The sequence below is a fragment of the Hipposideros armiger genome, unplaced genomic scaffold (genome assembly GCF_001890085.2).
Source record: "Hipposideros armiger isolate ML-2016 unplaced genomic scaffold, ASM189008v1 scaffold_15, whole genome shotgun sequence".
Classification (NCBI taxonomy): domain Eukaryota; kingdom Metazoa; phylum Chordata; class Mammalia; order Chiroptera; family Hipposideridae; genus Hipposideros; species Hipposideros armiger.
In genome coordinates, this window is record NW_017731365.1 from 4,548,879 (window position 1) to 4,572,006 (window position 23,128).

Below are 23,128 nucleotides of genomic sequence, written 5' to 3' on the forward strand. Positions count from 1 at the left end.
TGCTGGGAGAAAGCCCAAGATAGCCACACGGGGGGGTTGGGGGGGGAGAGGCCACATTGAAAAGCACAAAGGTGCCACACATGAGAGCAAAGTCTTCTTGGACTTTCCAGCCCAACCCAATTGCCAGCTGAATACAACACAGTGGCCTCAGCTGATGCCATATGGAGCAGAGGAGCCTTCCGGATGAATCCAGTCAATCCCCAAAATTGTGAGAAATAATGAGTTTTTGTTGTTTCAAGTCATTAAGTTTTGAGGTGGTTTGTTACACAGCAGACTAATTGGTAAATGAAACTCTATAATATATACGTGATATATAATATGTATAGTATATTTTCTATTATTTCTGAACCATTTGAGAGGAAGTGGCAGAAATCACGACCCTAAATATTTCGGTGTGTATCTCTAATGAACTAAACATCATCTTACAAAACAGTATAGTTATCAAATTCAGGAAATTTAACATTGACACAATATCAGTATTCATTCAGTCCCTATTTATATTTTGTCAATTATCTAAATACTGTCTCTCATAATACTTTTTTTTTTTAGTTCTAGGATCCAGTTTAGGATTACATATTGCATTTAGTGGTTGTTTTCATTATATGTAGCTCCATAACAAGTCACCCCAAAACTTAGTGGTTTAAAACAACAATATTTATCATCTCACAGTTTCTGTGGGTCAGGAATCTGGATGTGGCTTAGCTGGGCTCTTTGACTTAGGTTCCCCCAAAGCTGCAATTGAGATGTTGGCCAGGGCAACAGTGATCTCCAGGTTCAACTAGGGTGTGACCTGGGTCCAGGCTCACTCAGTGATTATCCGCAGGATTCAGGTCATTGCAGACTATTGGCCTAAGGACCTCAGTTCCTTGCTGGATGTTGGCCAGAGTTCTCCCTCCCTCAGTACCTTGAAACATGGGCCTTTCCACAGGGCAGCTCATAATTTGGCAACTTGCTTCATCAGACCAAGAGGATTGAGAAGAGCCAGAGAGAGAATGCTAGCAAGGCAGATGTCAGTCTTTTGTAACCTAAATTAGAGTCTTTTGTCATCTCAGAAGCGGCATCTCATCACCTTTATTGTATTCTATTCATTAACAGCAGGTCACTAGTTCCAAGCACACTCAAGGGGAAGGGATTACACAAGGGTGTGAACTCGAAGTGAGGGCTGTGGGGTGGAAGTGAGGGTTGGGGGTTGGGGTGGGGGATTGTGTCTGTGTCATTGGGGACCATTTTAGAGTCTGCTTCCCACAGAGCTCATGTCTCTTTATGCTCTTCTAATCTAGAATGGACTTTTTCTTTGCCTTTCATGCCATTGACATTTTAAATATTGTAGGCCAATTATTTTGTAAATGTGCTCAGTTTGGGTTTGTTAAATGTGTCCTGTTGACTAGATTCAGGTGATGCATTTGGGGCCAGGAATATTTCATACTCAACATCGTGTCCTCATCATATCACATCAGAAGGCACAGGATTCCTATTCTTAGTGACCTTAACTTGGATTGCTTGGTTAACATGGTGCTCAGGCTCCCACATTTTTAACCATTTTGCAGGACTGCCTCTGGCCTGGAAATTTCTTTCAATTTTCCAAACAGGGTTAAAAAAAAAAAAAAGAAAAGAAACTGACTGAGACCGGTTCTGTCGTCAGAGCAATTGTGGAAAGAAGTTGAGCCTAGACACTATTTTAGGATGAAAACTCCCAATGCGTTGGGTTTGACTCCCCCCCGCCCCATAAATCTTATTGGGGAACAGTGTGTTTTTCCCGGAACCATCAGCTCCAAGTCAAGTCGTTGTCTTCAATCTAGTGGCGGAGGGCGCAGCTCAGTGGCCCATGTGGGAATCGAACCGACAACCCTGGTGTTATGAGCACTGCGCTCTAACCAACTGAGCCAACCAGCTGCCCCTTGAATCAGACCTTTATCCTATACCCCTCCTTTGCACCCAGGAGACCCTCACTCACTGAAGACCCAAGTATTGGCTGTCATGCCAGCCTGAAGCTCGGGAAATGAATACCTTTTCATACACTTTTCTTTCAATTCTGTGTCCCTTCACCTAGAAAGCCCTGTCCGACCTCTATCTTGTTTTCTACCTGCAGACCTCAGCTCATCTCTTAAACCCAGGCCTGGGGTCTTCAGCTCCAGGAATAAGCTGCAGCATTGCACAGTTCTGAGGGCCAACAGTCACATCCTATTCCACGTGTCCCATGTCCCTTGGAGTTGCTGTGCAAGCCTGTGGTCTTGTTCTAGAAACACCCCCCACCCGAGGCCCTTAGCCCCATCCTCACATCACATAGAACATTATATCACTAGGATTTATTTAGAGACAGGTCTGTCTTCTCTAGACAGAAGGTGGGAGGAAGACTTGTTGACCTCTATGGGCCCCAGTATCCAATCTGTGCTCAGCAAGTATTGGGTGAATACAGGAATTTTCCAGTGGCTCCTCCTCCCCATCCCTGCCTCAGGAGCACAGAATCCCATTCTCTACAATCTGGTAGTGGCACAGCTCTAGGTTTCAGCCTTTGTATCCCTCTGAAATGCATCACCAAGTTCTAGCAAGAAAATCCAGGACTCCACAAGTCCCACAGGCCTCCCGTATAAGGCCAGCAGGTGCAGTTAAGTGACAGATTTGTGAGACTGACATGGAGACCTTCCTTTCTGAGATGAGGTGATGGAGTCTGGAGAAACCCATGCATGAAGATACTGGCTCTGAGAACCTGTTGGCGAGTGAGTGCGCAGGCTGATCCAGGCCAGAGGCCAGCCCCCTGTTGATGTGACTGTGGGAGCAGCCAGGAGATGCAGATGTGGAGAGAGGTATTCAGGGAGCTCACCTAGAGGTGAGCCGAGGTCTGAATTCTCACCAAATCTCTGGTCCCCTATTGCAGGCCACAGAACTGTTAACCAAAGCACCCAGTGGAGTTTTTCTGCTAAAAGAGAAACCCAGGTCTCACCTCACCGTCCGGAGCACTTGACCCAGGCTCCCTCCAGCCCACAGGCTTGGCTGAAGCTTGGACTGGTCTCCACCCTCATAATGAACAGGGACCTCTGACTTCCCCCAGTGTGAGGCCGAGCTCCTGGGAAGGCCCAGGTCATGCTCAATTCTATTTGGGTTTCTCGTGGACAAATGTTGAGAATGACAGGGGGAGGACAAGTGCAAAGGTTGAGGTTTTTGCTTTTTGGGATTCCCCTATTTCTCCCTTACAGGAAATGACTTATTGTGTCTAAACTCGATTCCCATTAAATACCAGGACCACCGTCTTAGAGAGGCCTGAATTAGCTCATGCTGCTAAATGCTGGGGGACTCAGGAGAAAAGCCTAGCAAGCTGGAATCAAAGCCTGAGAGTGTGCCCATCACCAGGGTTCCTGCAAGTATGCAAGAGGGGGGCTCAGTTTGTGTTCCAATTCCGAGCCCTTCATCACGTTCCCGATGAAGCTAGCTTTGTAACCCAGAGCCCAGCTGGGCACTGCCCCACGCGCGCGCGGGAGGCGACAGGGACTCTACTCATCCAGCAGCCCCCGGCCGGAGGCACCAGCTACCCGAGAGGGTCAGACAATAATCCCGCGAAGTGGCTCCAGCGGGTCCACATGAAGCCTGCTTCCCTCTCACTTCCAGGGACTTGCATTAGGGGAGCCCTGGACTGGCGGCATCAGAAGGAACAGAAGGGCGGGTGGGTGACTTGTGACCGCCCAGAGAGGGGGTGGTGTGGTCGTCTTTGGAAGCCTGAGGGACCGTCACTGGGACCACCGGTCCCATGAGGGGGAGCGGGAGTGGGGAGATCCCCCCAGGGCAGAGATGGCGGAGAACCCTCACAGCCGGAGGGGTCTGTCTGCGGAAGAACAGATGGGAGGCCGGTAACTGGCTGGGGAGCTCGACAGGGTGAAGCCGCGACCATCTCCACACCGCATCTCCCGAACCTACCCACCCAAGGCCCAGGAGCCCCTCCCAAGACTCTGGGAGGGGCTGGGGATCCGAGCTGCTCCAAGCGAGTCCCCGGGGAGAGGCGGGCCGAGGTGCAGCGTCCGGAACAAAGGCCCAGCGAAGGGTCCCGGAGAGCACGGCTCCCCGGGGGCGGGCCCCCTCACCCAGCCCGCTCCGCTCCTCCCCCTCCTCGCCTACTTCCACCCGGAGGCCCGGCCCGCGCGGAGCCCGAGCTGCGCCAAGTTCGCCAACGGTTCCCAAGTTACCGGCGCGCAGGGGTGGGAGCTGGGTGGGGTGAGGAAGAGGAGGAGGAGGAGGAGGAGGAGGAGGGCTCCCCGGGCGCCTTGGACGCGGTTCAGGAATCCGCCGCCGCCGCGAGCCGCTCGCCGGCTCGGGCCCGAGCTGGGAGGGCGCCAGGCAGCACCGATCGCTCGCTCGCTGCGCAGGACGGCGCCCGCCTGGCGCCTCTTCCCGCCCGGCGTGCGAACCGGCCGGGCCGGGCCGCGCCTCCCTCCGACCTTCCCCGCTGCCGCCCCGGGGGAGGGCGCAGAGCCGGGACCGCGAGCGAGCGGGTTCTGCCGAGAGGAGGGAAAAGTTGTGAGCGGATGCTGCCGGCGCCGGACCCCAGCCGCGAAGAGTCGGATCCGCCCCCGCTGGAGGAGGCTCGGAGGCTGGGGTAAGTTGGGTGCTGGCGTCCCGGAACCGCCTCCGGGACCGGGAGGAGGCCGCCCGGCCGTGCGTCCCCTACCTTCCCCGTCCCGGCCCCGCGCATCAAACTTTGGAGGATGAAACGCAGGGAGGGAGAGGGAGTTCCCGGCTCAGGGAACATTCCACGTAGGCACCCACAGCCCCTAGACCCGCTGCACCCAGGTTCACAACTGCCAGGTACACACAGCTCATCATCACTAAAGCACAAACACCACGCACACGCTCTGAGCACGCGCCACACGGACCAGGCGCGCCACACGGACCAGGCACACGCTGAAGACCGAAATGTACAATTCCGGGAGCGCGGAGACTTGGATCTGTAGACCAAGCGTGTCCTCCTGCCCTTAAATAAATCCACAGTCTTTGCTGCCCCTGCGGTCCCCAGTGAGGACCCCCAAAGAGCAACGGGGAGGGGTGGGGCTGCCTTGTCTTTGGAAAGTCGTGGCCAGGACCTGGAGGCCGAGAAGTGGGGAGGGGAAAGCAGACATTGCAGTGGGTTCTCCGGGTACATCAGGAGCGAGTTTGGTGTGAAAACTCAGTGTCTGGGTGATGTGTCTGGGTGTGCACAGCCCTTCCGGAGGCGAAGTGGGGAGAGAGAGGAGGGAGTGATTCATAAACTCAGACCTGGCGTGCTGGGGTCTGTGAGCAGAGTGGAAAAGGCTGGCAAGCTGGTGCTGAGCTGGACAGCTGGGCGGGTGGTGGCAGTGACAGGGCCTGTGAAGGAAGCACAGACCCTCCCCCCAGCGGATGTGTTTCCTCAGAGGGACTTGAAAGGGGGATGCTGAGGAGATTCCAGGCCTGGGCGTGGATGTGTAAAGTGGGGTGGGAGATGTCTGAGATTCCAATTTTACAGAGAAACCAGGGCGGTTCTGAAGCCTTATGTATTTTCATTGCACCTGAAGTTGTGTTTTCAGATGCCTGGGTGTTCTGGGGCCCCAGGATGTTTTAAGGATTGTCCTGGATCTAGCACAGTGGCTGGCACATAGTGGGCACTCAATAGTTGTTTGATGAATAATGACACCAGTAATTAATATCTGTTAAGGACTCACGATGAGCCAAGCTTGGTGGCCTCGGCTGGGTTGGAATTGGTCTTCCTGCAGAGGAGGGGTTCCTGAGTGGTTACAGGGAGCCCTGCCTGATCTATTTGGGGAAGTGGCCCCAGCAGCTGGTTCCATTGTGCCCTGTGGGCTGGCCATCGAGGACTTGAGTTTCATCACTGGCCTCTGCTCCCCTAAGAAGGGACAGCAGGAAAGTCTCCATTTTGGCAGCTGGCTAACCTGGGGGTGGTGTTGGGTGTTTCTACCTGGCTCCTGCGGGCCTGGCTGGAAATGGGTCTTGTGATGAGTCTAAGAGCAGTTGTCCTCCAGCAGGAGCTTGGCTCCGTGGTGGCAGCAGGTGGAGGGGTGGTCACAGTTCCTGCACTGAGCATCAAGTGGGGGGCCTCTGTGCCAGCTGGCCTGAGATTCCCAGAGGAGCAGCAACATCTCGTGTTCTTGGAACTGGGATTGCAAGCAGCCTTGGGAACGATTCCCTACTGGCATGGGAGTGAGCGCGTGCAAGGAGGTGAGAGCCATGTAATCACGAAGAAATGTATCCTAGCCACACCCTTGTCCCGTTGTGACTAGGTTCAGTGTGCAATTCAAGCTTCTAACTGGTCTTAAGGCTGAAATTAGGACAGAATGTGGACAGCACCCAGGATTGGGGCCCCAGATGAGAGATGAAGTGATCTGAGCTTGGCAACCCCCAATTTCAGGTGGAAGGCTGAAGCCAGTCCCTTCCTAATATCCACCTTAATTATGTCTCTGTGAATCAAGGGCTCTACATACATTTTTCTCATTAAGCCCTTACATACCTGTGAGGTTAGCATTTTATCACCATTTTATAGATTAGGAAGCTGAGGTTCAGAAAAGTTAAGTACTGTAACTTTTTCAAGGTCACACACCTAGTGAGGGCCAGAGCCAAGATTTGAACCTGGACAGTCTGACCTTGGTGCCATGCTGTCTCCACCAAGCTAAGCTGTCTCTAAGGTCCCTATTGGTTCTCCATGGCAACAAGGAAGCAACACTGATGCACTTACTACCATGGTGCTGGGGCCTCTGACGGCAGTCCTCTTTTTCCACACACTCTGCCCAGCCTGGGTTACACCATGGGCCATGGGAATCAAAGGCTGGTGGCACCAGGCTGCTCAAGTGGATCTGGAGTCTGGAAACTGGGAGTTTGGGAATGATTACAGGGAGATGTTACAGTAATTCCAGTGAGAGATGATTTGTTCTTTATCTGAGAAGTAGAGACAGTAAGTAGAGACATAAGCACAGTTTGGGTTTGGGAGAAATTGTCAGGTAAACGTTCTCAAATGGATTACTATATTCCTTACCCTTTTCGGCCCTCGCCAGGATAGAAATCTGTTACACAGGGAAATCAGCCCTCAGCTGCCACCTCCTGCCATCACTTACCTGGTGAATATAAACGGACATGTCATGGCTGTCCTTTCCACCCCCGCACCACGTGCCCTGCAGAGCTAGACTCCTCTGCGGTGCCTGGTTTTCAGGAGAGCCAAGGCAGTAAGGTGGGGGAGCAGCGATAACCACGTGGCTCACCTGGTCCCCAGCTTATGCGTTCTCATACATGCCCCACAGAGGGACAGTGGTTACCATCTCCATTTTACAGATGAAGAAATGAGGCCCAGAGAGCTACAGTAGATGCCCACAGTCCTCAAGCTAGGGATCCGCAAGCCATGCTGCCTTCAGGACACCCCTGCAGGCACTTAGGGGCAGCCGTGTTTTCAGCCTGGTTGTATTCTATACCCCCTCAAGGGCCGAGAAGAATTTCTCCTGTTGTGGCAGGGTCCTCACTGCTCAGCCCACCCTCACTTCTGCCCCAAGAACCTCTGATACAGGTGTCCATAGTATGGGAAAAGCTGGCCACCTTAAACAAGGAGCACTTCCCAGAGGCCCCAGCCCACCTTCCACAGGAAGCCCACCTGGGTGCGTTTCTGAGAGCCTTTGCAGTGTGCTCAAGCCCCTCTCCCCGCCTCCACTGTGGGGTGGACATGCTATCCAGGATGGAAATTGGGGAGAAGCTGCCCATCCGAGGGACCGGGGCTATTCATCTTTATACCCCTGGCTCCACCCCAGTATCTCACACATGGAAGTACTTGGGAACATTGGCAGATGATGGGTGAAGGCCAGGGACAGACAGGCTGTGAGTCCCTCCGCTGGGAAGTCGCAAAGCAGGGGAGCCAGGGGGATCTTAGCCATGAGGAAACATTCAGAGAGGTCTCTGCCCTGCATGAAGTCACACAGGAGGAAAGGAAAACAGCTCTCTTTTCATTCCTTAAACAGAAATACTTGTCCTTTTTTTCCTTCTCTGGTGCCTAAACAAATGATAAAATGCTGCTTGTCCTGCCCTGAGCATGTGGATTTCACAGCTGGATGTGGGGTGGTCCCTGGCTGACTGGACAGTTTGTTCTGTGCCTGAAGGTGGACACACTCAGCCTTCATCTCCATTGCCTCAAATCTGGCTGGTTGCTCCTGCAGCCCCCGCCCTAGCATGGAGGGAGGGGGCAGGCAGGCCATGGGAGCGCCTGGCCACCAGTAACTGTGTCTCCATCCTTGCCATCCCTCCCCACAAAGATGGCTGTGTGCTAAAGGACTGTGGGTTTTTCTGGGCCCTGGGAAATTTATCACTGGGGTTCCGGAGGACTCTCTGAAAAGGATTTGCAGGGAAAGTATGGAAAATAAATAAGCCAGTGCCCAGCTTAGCCTCTCCTGAATGCCACAAGTAAACAGCCATCTCAGAGGCCAGCCTGGAAGCTGTGTGCTGGCCTCCCCTCCCATGGCTACACCTGGCTCACTGGCTGCCTTCTCCAGCTCCCTCTTTCCTGCCCTCTCCTAGTCCAGCCCCTCCTCTTGACTTTGGGAGCTTCAAAAGTCAGGGAACACACCCATAACTGGTCTGTCCTTGTGCTGCAGGGCGCTGGCACACTGGCGGCTGGGGCAGGAGGCGCATGCGGCAGAGAAGACAGCCGAGGGCTGCAGCTCAGCCTGGCTCCATCTGAGTAAGTCTCCCAGCCTCTCCCTGCTCGGCGAGGCAGAGGGTGGTCTCTAGGTCGGTGAGTTTGACTTTGACGACAGAGAATAGCAAGTGCTTTTCCCAGTTTTGTGGCATCTGAAGAAGCTCTTTACATCATAAACATTGGTTTAGAGTGGATGGAGCAAAGTTAATTCTCCCTCTCGTGTGCCACTCCAAGGTGGGACTCGCATGTGAAGAAGCCCTCAAAAACCATACATGTACGTTGTAGGGTTTCCTGGACTAACCAGAATGTAAAGGTTCTTTGCTTGGAACTGGAGTCATATCAGCTTAGGCCTTATCAGCTTATGGTGCTGGTGGTGTGAGTTCACACCAGTGGTTTCAAGAAGCTCGGAGCACTATGTGGGGTAGGAGGAAGCAAATTCATGGTAACTTGATAATTCAATTAACTCAGTTGATTCACTCTAAAACCCAGCACCCAGTGAGAAGGGGAGAACCAGGGCGCTGGCGTGGGGGCAGTTCCCCCGGAAGGGTTGGCAGCTGAGGGTCTCTCTCTCTGACCCAGGGAGTGGCTCAGGGGCCTTCTCATTGTATGTGGCTGTGCCGAGCTGGGTCAGCAAACAGAAATCTCTGGAATCTGGGGAGCAGGCACTGCCAGAAGTCTCTGGGTGCTGCCTCTGGGTGGGGAGTCCCTTTGTCTCACTGCTGCCAGGCTGCTAATAGGGAACTTAGTGTGTGAGCCCTATACCTTGCAGCCTTGGTGGGAGAGGCTGCAAACCCACATACTCACAGGCCATCACACACATTGTCATGGGCTGAAATACACACACACACACACACACACACACTCAGATATAACCCCTACATACAAATATTTCAAAAAACAGCCATTATACACTGGAACAACGTTTGTAGGCACAAGTGCATGCACACACACACACACACACACACACACATATAAACACAAAGACACACTTATTCTAAAAGGCAAGATATATAAGGGTTAAGAGCACATATGCTAAAGCCAGAATGCCCCCAATACTGCTTAGTAGCTCTGTGACCTTGGACGAGTGACTTAACCTCTCTGGGCCTTAGTTTCCTAATGGTAAAAGGGATATAATAGGTCATAGGTAATAGGGCTGTAAGTGAATTAATACCTGTGAGTTTAGAAATGTGCCTCTATAGAGTGAGAGCCAGGCTTCTGACGAAGCTTGTTTCATAAGAAGGCTGCACAGCTTAGATGTTTGTAAGCCCTCCTCTACATTTTTGATCTGCTTTCCACCCGCCCTGTGTGAGTGAACGTGCCTGTTCACACATGCTGTGCCCATGCCCGGCCCTGCGAGCCCACACAGCTACCTGAGATTTGGCCCCGGGCCTCTCCCACTCTCTTCCCCACTTCTTCCTTCTCTCTTTTTTTCCAGCTGCCCTCACCATCTGTAGGATTCTGGAAAGCGCTAAAGTGCCTGAGCCAAAGCAACGCTATCTGAGGAAATTTTGTGAAAACAAACTGGGCCACCCCCTGGCTGAGACTGTACTGATTTTCAGCAAAGAATTTCACAACTCTGACCACATGGGCAGGCGGGGCTGCCGGGTGGCCCTTGGCTCGCCTCTGGAGAAGGCCTGTTGCTGCAGGGTTAAAGACAGACATGCCCGAAGAGGCTGAGATTAGAGCCTAGAATCTGTGAGTCAGAGTCAGGATGGGGAGGGCATTCTCGCAGGGGATGAAGAACTGAAACAACCCTGACCATAAAGGTCAGACACCCTGTCTTATTTTTACTCTGAGAGATGTTATTCTGCTTTTACTTTTCTGAGTCCTTTTGCATCTGGTGCAGGTGCCTAGGGGCGGGGTGCACAAGAGATATTGGTGATGACAACCAGTGTGTGCTACGCCTACTTAGTACCTCTTGGGCCTTGTCCTCATTGAGTTCTCACCTCTTGAGGTAGGTACCGCAGTTATCGCCATTTTACAGATGGGCACACAGAACAACATAGGCAGGACGAGTTGCGGGCTTCCCACAGCTAGTGAGCGCAACACTGGGTCTGAGCCCTGAAGCCTGGCTCCAGAGTCAGTGCTCTTACCCCTAACCCTGCCACGATGCCACCCATGTGTGTCTGTCCTGCTGTGGTGGCAGCCCGAGATGCCAAAGGGCACACACAAGGACATTTTCATTTTTTTTTCATAACTGTGGACAGGGAGTACTGCTGGTTCAGGCCAAGAAGCTCTGGGGAGGCTGGCTTCAGGGATAGCCACAGCCCATGTGGACACTGCAAGCGGATGTTTTACCCTCGTCTTCTCTAGGCTAACCTGGGCAGGGCATTTCTGTTTTTCTTTTTTTGGGGGGGGGGTTTGGGGAAGGGAACAGACAAGTTGCTATCATTTTGTTCTTCAGTCTAGTTGTGGAGGACGTTGCTTCACTGGCCTAAGTTGGCACCATCATTGCGCTCTTCCCTGGCGAGGCACATCAGTCGCCGGCTTCTGGACGGCCGCTCACGGCGGCTGCTGGCTGCTCACACTGGCTGCTGGCTACACACGGTAGCCCATGGCAACCCACTGCAGCCCCACTGCAGCTTACGCCGTTGCAGGCGACTCACAGCAGCCCACCTCCAGGTCAAGCTGTTGTTCAGCATCTTAGCTGTGGAGGGCAGTGTCACTGGCCCTCATATGTGGGATCCGAACCGGGGCCCTCTGGCTTCCCAAGCCAGCTCTTAACCACTGCGCCACTCGGCCGGCCCTGGGCAGGGCATTTCTGATGGTATAGCAGCCTCTTTAGCAAGGCCGGCCATCTGCTGAGTGCTGCTCACCCTTGGCAATGAGCCAGTCTCAGGAAGTGGTGTAGATGGCAGCAGGGGGGGACTTAAGTGAACAAGGAGGAAGTGGCAGAACGGGGACTCTGTCTCTCTGATGGCCATTCCAGCCAGACAGAAACCCCACCCTGGAGGAAGCACCAGACTGCTCGGGACACCTGATGGCTTCCATGGGCCTGCGATTTTCCAGCGAATGTTAGCCCCCAGCCTCTTCTTTCACCAGTCCTCACCTTGTGTTCAGTGTTCCAAGTTTCAGACTGTCCTCGTTTCCCATCTGCACACGTCCTGCTCTCTGTAGCCTGTCCAGCTGCTGAGAACACGCTCTCCTTCCTTCCTTTCTCGTGGCCAGCTCCCGCTCATCCTCAGGCCTCGGCTTGGATGTCGCCTCTGGAAGCCCAGGTCAGCGGCCCTCCCTGTGGCAGCCTGCACATCCCCCACCTCACACTTTCCCCTCCTGTGTTGCCGTTGCTGGTGTCATGGTCTGTGCTCTCCACTGGGTGTGAGCTCTGCGAGGCGACACAGCGTCTGCCTTGTTCACTTTGTGTCCCCCGTGTTTAGCACAGCCCCACACATGCAGTGAGCAGCCAGACCCGACTGTGGAACCATGAGTGATGAATGTGACACGGGGCCCTGGGAGGAAGGAGGCTGGATCTACCCTTCCAAGAGCTGCTAGCTGGGCTGTTGGGACAGTGCCCATGCTCCCAGGATAGGATGCTCCGGGGAGTGACCTGTGTCTGGGCAGAGGTGGTGGCCGTCATGCTGAGTGGGAAGGGGCAGCTGACTCGGGCCAGAGGCCCTGTGTGGGACAGAGATGGAATGGGAGAACAGGGCCCTGAGCAGATGGCTTCTTGCAGTCGTTACCCTGAGAACGTTGGGCTAGGAACCCAAGGATGGGCCTGAAACCCTCTGAGGCTCCTGTGAATTAGATGGGCTGGTGATAGCACAATGGGCCCCACTACTCAACCCCACCAGCAAGTGCTTCCCAGTCCTGTCCCCTTTGTGGATGGACATATGTTGAAGCTCTCTAAGGTTCAGCCCTGATCCCCAGTCCATGGAGGCCTCCCACGCCTGAGTCCCTTCCCCTGAGCAAAGAGAAGGAAGCCCAGCTGGCAGGTGGCCTCCCTGAGGCAGCCCGTGAGCTGTCCTCACAGAAGCAGTGGGGCCCTGAGTGTTGCATTCTCCACACCACCTGGGGAACACGCTTGAGGGTGCTCTGGCCAGGGCATCGCCTATCCAGGAACTGCATACCTGCTCCTGCCTCACACTGCACAGGGTGGGCTGGGGGCAGCAGAAGGCACCTCCAGGCTAGAAGAGGAGAGGGGATCGGCACAAATAGCAACCTTCAGTCCAACTGTGCTGAGCCCACAAAGGTGGACGTGAGGGAGGACTTGGGGAAGGCTTCATGGAAAGTGGGTATTCCAGTGCAAGAAGGGAACCTGGGCCAAAGCACAGGGATGGGAAAGTTCAGATCAAATGCAGAAGATGGCGAGTAATCCAGTTGGAATGAACTATAATTTGTAGGATGCACAAAGAAGAGAGAGATGAGGCAGGATAGAGTTGTGGTTACATGTGCAGGATCTAGAGCCAGGCTGCCTGCATGGAAAAACTGCTCCCCACTTGCTGGCTGTGTGACCATAACCAAGTTGCTTAACCTCTCTGTGCCTCAGTTTTCTCATCTGTAAAATGGAGACACTAATAGTACCCACCACATGGGAGTGATAGGAAAATAAAATGTTTTTCTATACTTTACATATACAAGTGTTTAGAGCAGTTCTTGGTACCCACTGAGCATCAAGAAGAATGCGGTATTATCCCTCCCTCCCCCCTTTTAAATGCAACTAGAGAAGTAAATTGAGGTCAGCTCATAGAAGCCCTTGAATGCCATACTTTCCATTTGCTAAACACCTACTGTGTGCCAGATCCTCTACAGACATTCTCACTAAGCCCCACACAACCCAGCAAGGTTGTTAGCAATGTCCGTTTTACAGAATAGGAAATTGAGGCTCAGAGAGGCAGAGTAATCCACTCAAGGTCACTCAGCTTGGAGGACTGAGAGGCAGTAATGAAGCCCAGGTCTGTCTGGCATTTCTGTCTTCCCTCATTGTGGAGACTGGACATGACAGAAGCAGCGTGGGGATGTGCCCTGGGCTGGGGTCGCAGCCAGGAGCGGAGCCTGGATGCTGTAGCCATGGGTCCCTGGGACAGGGCGGGCAGGAGGTCACAGAAGGAGAGATGCTGGGCAAGCCTGGAGGGCAGGGAGATGGGAGACCCTGAGTCCACAGCACACAGCTCACCATTCACAGCCCAGGGACGAGCCACTGATTCATTTTGGGGAAACATAACATCACTGACTCTCACTGTCTGCTACCCACCTGCCAGCCTGCCCTCTGTTTTCCTGGGGACTTCGCGCCCAAAGTCCCGCAAGGGGACCCTCACACCTCATGTGGAAGGGCCAGGTCAGCTCCGGGCTTCCTGTCCTGGGTTCCCCTCCCCAACCGCTGTCTCTTGCTTTCCCACCCTTCCCCTCCCAAACTGGGGCCCCCACCCCACCCCTACTTGTAAACCCAGCTGAGGCAGGAGCTTCTGGGAGTGGTGATGAGCATGAAGAACTTCCAAAAGGTCCTCCATGCCAGGCCTCTGACTGGAATTCTGGGCGGGGAGGGGACAGCTCAGGAGCCTGTGTCAAACTTTGAGAATAATTCCTGCTATTCTCTTGGAATCACTTTTAAAAAGGAAAGCTTGGTTGAGCTGCGTGGCCAGCACTATGCCAGGTCCCAGAGGCCTTTGCCTTTCTGGACGGTAGTCTCTCAGAGCTCTTGATGAACTAAGCATCCTCAGGCTGAGTGATTGGTTTGCATCATTTTGATTGCAGGAGGAAGCTCCACTTTCCAGATGCCACACTGAGGCCCAGAGAGGTTAGGTGACTTGTCCAGTGTCACACAGCCATAATTCAAACCCTTGACTGTTCAACTCCAGATATACTCATGTATGCTCTTAGCCACTCCAGCTGCAAATTCAGCCACCGGAGAATCACAGGAGGTGGAATCTATGCCTGCCAAATGGTGTGGTGCAGACAGGAAGTGCCAGGGAGTTTTCATCTGAGTGTGGATCACTTACCAGAACTTCTTGGAGATTGTGGATCCATTTAGGAGGTGGCAGAGAGTGTTCAGTTCCTTGGCCATGCAAACCCTGCTGTCATGGCCTTTTGGGGTAAGACTCTCCCCTCTGGAAGGAGCACAGGGCCTCAGGGGGCGCGCCTGTCCTGTTTTTGGTGGGCCCGACCTGGAAAAGGAATGAGTCAAGCAAGAGGCTGAGTGCCAGTTTCCTCAGCCCAGTCTGTTGGCACAGAATGCCAGGCTGCCACAGCTACTGCTGCGACCCCCTCCTGCCTGTGCCACCCGCTCTGCAGCAGCTCAGAGGAGGGGCCAGTGACCAGCCCTGCACTGAGTCTCAAGGGAGGCCTGATAATCCCCATTTTCCTGGTGAGGCTTAGAGAGGTTTTCTGGGCCTCCTGAACTCTCTGGGCTGGAGCGGAGAGGAACCGAAACTTAAGTCTTTCTGCAGAGAGGGAGAAACAGAAGGAGGCAAGAGTCAGCCTGCCCTCTGACCTTAAGCAGTGCACGCTGGCTCTTTTCTCGGGCGTGCATTTCTGATTCATTCTACAGTCATGGGTCCCTGTCTTACAGGGCAAGTGACCCTCTGGGGTGAGAGAAAAGCTCTGATTTCCATTGGGCCATGAGTCACCATTTTTCCAGGAGCAGTTCTGAAGCCATAGGGGCCCTACCCAGGCTTCCGGTTGGGGGTTGGAAGGCAGGTTTCCTTTCCACCCCACCCCCCACCCCCAACCTCACCCCCTGCTGGAGTGCCAACTCCACCCTGGTCCTGACAGTGCTTGTCCCTGGAAAGGCCTGGAAACAAAGGGCCTCCATGAGAGGCCTGGCTTCTGCGATTACCCAGCAGGTGACAGGTTGCCTTGCTCTCAGCAGACAGGTGCCAGAGGTCTGCAGGGTCTGCAGCCTTCAGAGGTTCCTCACCCCCTTTAATGCCCAAGTCCCACATGGTTAGCACAATTCCAGTTGGCTTCCATAGGCTATCGGGGAATCCCCTAGGATTCTATCGTCTGCAGGCAGCTCCTTCTGACGCTGCCCCCCTCAGCCCCCATGTCCCCTCAGGCTTTGGGGGTGGCCACTCATCAGTCTCGGGACCAGTCACTACAGTAATAATTTCTGTTATTACATTTCTCGCAGAGAAGGCAGACAGTTAAGTTCCACTGTACGGGCGGTTTTGCTACTCACGGCTCCCACATTTTCCTTTCTGGCTTTGCCTCTGCTTAAATTCAGAAGCCTATTAAAACGACAGAGTCTAACCTCGAGAGAACTTTGCCTCTACTGCAATAGGTAAAAACTGGTACCTGCTTTTATTTTAATTTTTTAGTTCGATTAGATTTTATAAAATAAGTAATACATGCCCATGGTACAAAATTGGAAAGGTACAAAAAGATACATGGTAACATCCCTTTCTCATGCCTGCCCCAAGCATGCAGGTCTCTCCACAAAGGCGACCAGCATTATCAGTTTCTTGTATGTAAGCTGCTTTTAAATTGTCCAGTTTTGAAACAATTAAAATCATACTTACTGGGCTTCCTGTTCCACCATTAGTCAAACTGAGGCACAGCCTGAAAACAGCAGCTTAGGAAATAGCACAGATCCCCCTGCAGACCCCAGCTCTGCCCAGGACTGCTAGTGTGACCACTGCCTGAGGTCATTGCTGAGTGGCCGCTCCCTCCCAAGCTACGCCAGCTACTCTCATCCCAGCCTCCACGCTCAGCAGTCACCTTTTATGCCCCCCATGTGACACTGAGGACACAACAAGGCCCCCACATCCCTCATCCCTGGCAGCCCCAGCAGGCCCATCAGCTTCCCAGGTAGCATCCCCCAGGCTACTGGTTAACCCTGTGCTCCTCCTGGCTATTCTTTCTACATTCTCCCCTCTTGTCTGGCTGGGCCGGTGCCTGCAGCTGGAGCCTGTGGGATCGGCCTGGCCATGGTGATCTCATGGGATCATGCTGCCTCTTGGCCAGATTGCTTGTTCTGAGTCTCCTTTGTGTGGGGGCCTCACACGGGCAGGGTCCACCCTTCACTCCCACCCCAAGTGTGACCAGAGGACTCCCCTGCTCCTCTCTCCTTTCTTCCCCTCCCCTCCTTTTCCCTGTCCTCCCCTGCCCACCTCCCTTTGCCTCCCTTCTTTCTTTCTTTGTATATTTATTTGGTGCTATACCTACAGCAAATGTTAACTCTAACACAAAATGGAAAGTGATAAGAACGGCCCGAGGCAGAGAAACCAATAGTGCCAGGAGAGCAACTGCTTGAGAGTTGACATCAGCAGAGCCTGCACTTCAAGTCCTGGTCTTGTATCTCTAGCTGGGTGACCTTGGGCAGGTGGCTTAGCTTCTTGGAACCTCCCTTTGTCATCTGGATAATGACAGAGAGGGTAGTGGTTAGGATCCAGGCTGCACACAGGCTGGTGTGAGAATCAGGAGATGCAAAAGGGCTTCCTAAGGAGGAGAGGGTGACAGATTGGGGTGGGAGGGAGGTGGAGGAGGTGGGAGGGGGTGGTGCTGTTCTTCTGGGGGACTTATTATGGCTGTGGGGGCCGGATCAATGAGGGCTCTGGGGACATGTGGGGTGCCTGCCCTCAGCCTTAGGTGGAATTTGGCCAGGCATGGATGGTGGAGGCGTGGCCCTTGGGAATGCCTTTCCTTTTCTGTATTTCCACACAGAAATGGACCCTCAGCTTTGTATTTTTTTTAAGTAGTAACTTTACTGTTTTTATAATAATGATAGATGTTTTGTATACAAAATTCAAGTAAAGTGGTCAACTACAGAGAAGAAAGCAACAAACCACCCCTCGGTCCCACCACCCAGATGTCACCAGTTAGCCATTTGGTCCACATACTTCTGTAGGTGTATATACATAGAAAGGGGTGCAGTAGAGGGACAGAAAGTTTTATAAATGTGGGGAAAATGCAGTTTAACTTTAGGCCGGCATTGTCAAGAGGCCGTCGCCCCAAAAGCGGCCCCTCTTCGTCTGCTCACCGCTTACATGAGTACATTGTGGGGGCAAGGGAACTCTGACTCCATGGATCTTTAAAACCTCCTGATCCAAACATGTTACAAAAGGGAAGCTGGTTGAAATTAGTACATTCCAGCTTGAGAACAGTGGCTTTCAATCTTTTTGTTTAGTTCAATCAGAACCTCAGACAGAGACTTACACCCATAACTGAAACAAAAGTCTTATGAAACCCATATGTGTCCTTATTACACATAATGCACTCTATTAGTTTTTGTTCTACACAATTGTGTGCTATTCTTTTTTAAAAAAAGCTTGTCTGACTGACCAAATGGATTACAAAACCTGAAGTCTGAACAATATCCCTGTGGAGCTGTGATTTTCAAACTTTAGCATGCATCAGACTCACCTGCAGAGCTTTTTGAAACAGCCTGCTGTGCCCGCCCCCAAGAGACTTTGATTGATTTCTGGGGAGGGGCCAGAATGTGCATTCCTACCAAGTTCCCAGGTGCTGCTGCTGGCCCAGGACCCCACTTTGATATCCCACCCTCCTAGAACTTTTTTTTTTAAAGATTTTTATTGGGGAATTGGGGGGATGGGAACAGTGCTGGGGAATTGGGGGAAGGGGAACAGACAAATTGCTGTCGTTTTTGTTCTTCAGTCTAGTTGTGGAGGACGGTGCTTCACTGGCCCAAGTTGGCACCATCATTGTGCTCTTCCCGGGCGAGGCAGATCAGTTGCCGGCCTCTGGACGGCCGCTCACTGCGGCTGCTGGCCGCTTATGCTGGCTGCTGGCTACATACGGTAGCCCATGGCAACCCACTGCCACAGGGGCTGCAGCCCACGCTGTCGCCGGTGACTCACGGCAGCCCAGCTCCAGGTTGAGCTGTTGTTCAGCATCTTAGCTGTGGAGGGCAGTGTCACTGGCCCTCATATGTGGGATCCGAACCGGGGCCCTCTGGCGTCCCAAGCCAATTCTTAACCATTGTGCCACTTGGCCAGCCCTAGAACATTTTTTTAAGGCAACGTATTCCTTTGGCGGAGACTACCAGAAGATTGCTTTAGTCAACAGATGAGAAGGGTAGGAGTCGGACATTTTTGAGGATTCTGGTCAGGCAGTGTTTTTGGGATCTTAAACCCCACCCTCCTGAAATCCAGCGCACACTATTCATATCAAGTGCTGAATGCAGAAAAGGTCTGAGAAGCAAAGGAACGTTGATGCCCAACCCTGGTTGAATTACCTGCCTCTTAAATCCCAAACCCACAGAATATAAAACCCTCCCAGCCCTTTTGAAAACACTGTTCTTCTATAGGCAATGAAAGGTGCCGTTTAACATGTGATTTCACCGTTCTGTTTTTTTAAAGGGAAGAAGGCAGGTCAGGCATGACCGCCCCATGGGGGAAAGCGGTCCCCCTGGCTCTGGTTGGGGTCTGGTGTGTTTCATTGGCTGTTTCTGGATTCCCAGCTTTAACTGGAACCTCTTCCTAGCATTGTCACTGAGCGCCTGCACCCCAGCTTTCCAGCCTGCTCACTTATGAGGCAAGCCTATATTCTAAACTGCCTCTGCTCCTCTGACTAGCCCCCACCCCCAATGTTCCCCTTTCATAGCCTGGGGGCCCCTGTGGCCCCCTCCCCAGCCTCACAGTCCTCCAGAAGCCAGCCCTCAGCTGGGAGCAGCCTCCTGAGGGAGGGAAGTGTTAAATGGGCACAGAGCCCCTCTGTTCCATTAACAATGGCCCGTTGATGACTGGATTCTGCCCAGTCGGCCCCCTCGACTGGACTTTGGGGAGGAGGAAGGCCTCCAGCCCCCCAGGCAGCCATTTCTGGGTGTGAGGTTGATTTGGAGGCCTCAGCCTCTGTCTGCCCACAGAACCTCATTCTTCAGGCCCCGGTGCAGCAGCGAGAAATGTTCTCAGCCCTCCTACCCTACCCCAGGGGCAGTTGGGGGCCCCAGGAGTAATTCAGTTCAGTCTAAACCAACAAGCATCCATTGAACAGCTCCTGGGCAGTGAGGTTCGGTGCTAAGTAGCTGTGGGGAATAAGAATAACTGCTAACATGAATTCAGTGCTTATTATAGTCAACCCACCCCTGGCTGCCCAATAGAGTCACTAGGGAGTTTATAAAAATTCCAGTGCACAGACACCACCACCCCAAACCTTTAGGAGTGAACCTGAGGTTCTGATATTTTGTAAAAGCTCTCAAAGTGCCTCTCATGCCCAGCTCGGATTAAGCATCATGGGCCTCCTGTCAGTTAGACACCATGTTAAGCATTTACCTTGTATCCCACTTCATGAGGTGGGTGCCTGTAGGGGGCTGAATAACACCCACACACACACACAAAGAAGTTCATCTATGAATCCCCCGCACCTGTAGATATGTTACCTCACATGGTAGAAGGTCCTTTGTGGGTGTGATTAAGGATTTTGAGATAGGGAGATTACCCTGGATTATTCAGTGGGCCCCATGTAATCATAAGTGTCCTTATAAGAGGGAGATTTACTACAGAAGAGAAGGTCAGGGTAACGAATCAAGGAAAAGACTCAACCGGCCATTGCTGGCTTCAAAGAGGGAGGAAGGGGCCTTGAGCAGACAGCCTCTAGAACAGCGGTTCTCAACCTTCCTAACGCCGCGATCCCTTAATACAGTTCCTCATGTTGTGGTGACCCCCAACCATAAAATTATTTTCATTGCTACTCTATAACTGTAATTTTGCTACTGTTATGAATCTAAATGTGAATATCTTTTTGTTTTCCGATGGCCTTAGGTGACCCCTGTGAAAGGGTCGTTTGACCCCCAAAGGGGTCGCAACCCACAGGTTGAGAACTGCTGGTCTATACCAAGCATGTTGGGTAAAGGTGACCTGNTACTGTTATGAATCGTAATGTAAATATCTGATATGCAGGATGTATTTTCATTGTTACAAATTGAACATAATTAAAGCATAGTGATTAATCACAAACAATATGTAATTATAACATATTGTAATTATAACATATTGTAATTACATAATGTAACAATATGTAATTATATATTGTGAAATATTTATTTCTAATTACAAATAAATGAAATTTTGTCTTGAAGCATGGAGACGAATAGAAGAGCGGTGTCTCGGTTCCTAAGACCATCGAAAATATGTGTTTTCCGATGGTCTTAGGCAACCCTTGTGAAAGGGTCGTTCGACCCCCAAAGGGGTCACGACCCACAGGTTGAAAACAGCTACTCTAGAAGCTGGAAAGGGCAAGGAAGCCTATTCTCCCCCTAGAACCTAGGAACATAGACTTGTTAACACCTTGATTTTAGGCCAATGAGACTGACTGAAACTGGACTTCTGACATTCAGAACTATAAGGTAATAAATATGTGTTGTTTTAAGCCACTGAGTTTATGGTAGTATGTGACAACAGACATAGGAAAGTAATAGAGGGCTACTATTAATCCTGTTTTACAGATGAGGCACAGAGAGGTGAGGCAGCCACCTGGGGTCATAGCTAGTGAGGGGTAGAGCTGGAGCAGGAATAACTCGGGTGTGTCTGACCCCTTAGTGCTCTTCCCACCTCACCACACTGCCCATCTTTGCAGCCACACAGACATCGGTTCAAATCCCAGCCCTGCCGCGTTCTATTCTTGTGTCCCTTGCTAATGGTGGGGCCCACTGGCCAGGGGGAGGCTGCATGGTGGGAGGTGTGGAGACCAATTGGAAAGCTAGGGTGGACCAGGTTGTCCCCAGGTAGAACACCACGTGGAAGAGTTTGAACTTGATTCTGGAGAAATGGAGCCCACAGGATGCTATCCTGGTCTCCTCCACTGAGTTTCATGGTGCAGTCTTTCAGGCCTGCTCAGTCCCTGGGATCTGACCTACTGCAGCAGCCCAGCTGCCATGTAGAACTGCACGGTTGGGGCCTGGAGCAGCCAGTGACAGCTGCTTATCTGGGACGGCCTCCAAAGTATGGCTCTTCTAAGGCTCCAAGAACTCGATATTTGGGGACATGTGTGTCTCTTAGAGGAGTGTGAGCCTTAAACAGGTGTAGAGAGCTGTCCAAAGTCGCACAGCAAGTTGGTGGCAGATCCCAGCAAACCAGTTCCTGGCCGGGACTCTGAGCTGCGCTCCCACCTTTGGCTAAATCTGCTTGCTCGGTGATATAGCACAGCGGTTGAATTCTTGGACTCTGGAGCCACACTGCCTGCGTTCAAATCCCAGTTCTACCTCGTAACTGAGGAGAAGTTGTTTAGCCTCTGCTTGCCTTAGATGGGGGTAGAGGTTATTTTCTATTATGATCTAGGAAGGTATCTTCCTCATAGGGTTGTTCTAAGGACTGGATGGATACATGTACGTGTGTGAAGTGTTTGAAACAGTGCCGGCTCATTCTAAATGTTAACTTCTGTTATTACTCAGCCCCTAGGGCAGAGGCTGTGTCTTTCTACTCCCAGTGCCTCCTCCCATGCGTGGCCTAGAACAAGGACTCAGCCAATGAATTTACTGGTTGAAGGTGAGCTTTTATCACCCAGAGGTTCCCTAGGTACTTTCCCAAATGTTTTCACTTTTAAAAGCTCCCCTGGGGCCAGCCAAGTGGCTCAGCTGGTTAAGAGCTCGCTCAAGAGTTTGAGCTCTGAGCAACAGCAGTTCGATTCCCAGCCCGAGCTGAGCAGCTGCTGAGCTGCTAACAGGTGGCAGGATGGCTCAGCTTAAAAAAAAAAAAAAAAGCTCCCCTGTACTTCTTCAAACCCTTCTCTTCCTCCTTCTTGCCTGGGAGATGCAGAAGTTCCGCAAAGCAGCCTGACTTGCTTTGCCCCTTGGTAAATACCATGAGCAGTTAAGTTAGTTCAAAGATAACCCAGACAGAAATCCATCCCCAGTCTCATCAACCGATGAATGCCAGTGTTGCACAGTTAGCATGGCTGCTCAGACCACCTGCACTCCAAGGCCATGCCTGACTGACCTACTGAGGTCTCCCAGGGATCTCTGAGCATCTCTGCTTGGGCACCGAGTCTTGTGTGGCCTTGCATGGACTCCTTGCCTGCTCCCAGCTCCTCTAACTGGAGTTTCCACCAGGCCTTCCAGCTGATGGGGCAGATATCATGTCATTCCCTCCAGATCTCTGTCCCCTCTTTCTCTTTGCCCTACTGCAAGGATGGGGATTCCTCATCAAGTTCTACTTCCACATTAAGCCTCCCCCTCAAAAAGCCCCTAAGTCTATCCTTGTACCTTAATGGACCCCAGGAGAGTCACCAGCCCATGGTTCTATAGAACGCCAAACTCGGAGCTCTAGTTTGGATTCAACTAGTTCACTCTTCTGCCCCAGGAAGACCATTCTGCTCAGTCTTATTACCCACCTCTAGCTTCATTTTCCAAAGGTCTCTTTAAATCCTGCCTGCTGTTGTGGGAACTAGTTTTCTTTTCTTTTGAATTAACCTTTTTTTTTTGTTTTGAGATCATTATAGATATACATGTAGGTTTTTTTGTGTGTGTGTGGGTTTTTTATTTTATTTTATTTTATTTTTTTTGGGTAAATGATTTTTCTTTTTTTTTCTTTTTTTTTATTGTTAGTTTCAGGTGTACAGAACAATGCAATAGTTACCCTTTTCACCCTCACAAAGTAACAACCCCCC

General features: G+C 52.0%; 1 protein-coding gene across 2 annotated transcripts in view; it reads left to right on the top strand.

Moving 5' to 3' along the window:
* The first annotated feature begins 4,271 nt into the window (after positions 1–4,271).
* The window catches only part of CHST3 (carbohydrate sulfotransferase 3), a 43,717-nt gene continuing 24,860 nt past the window's right edge, over positions 4,272–23,128 (top strand). Inside the window, exons 1-2 of one of the 2 annotated variants that reach the window (XM_019624178.1) lie at positions 4,272–4,585; positions 8,589–8,674. The gene's annotated coding sequence lies outside the window, so the exon portion shown is untranslated. The remainder of the gene's footprint in view (positions 4,586–8,588; positions 8,675–23,128) is intronic. The other variant, XM_019624188.1, reaches the window with a different exon arrangement.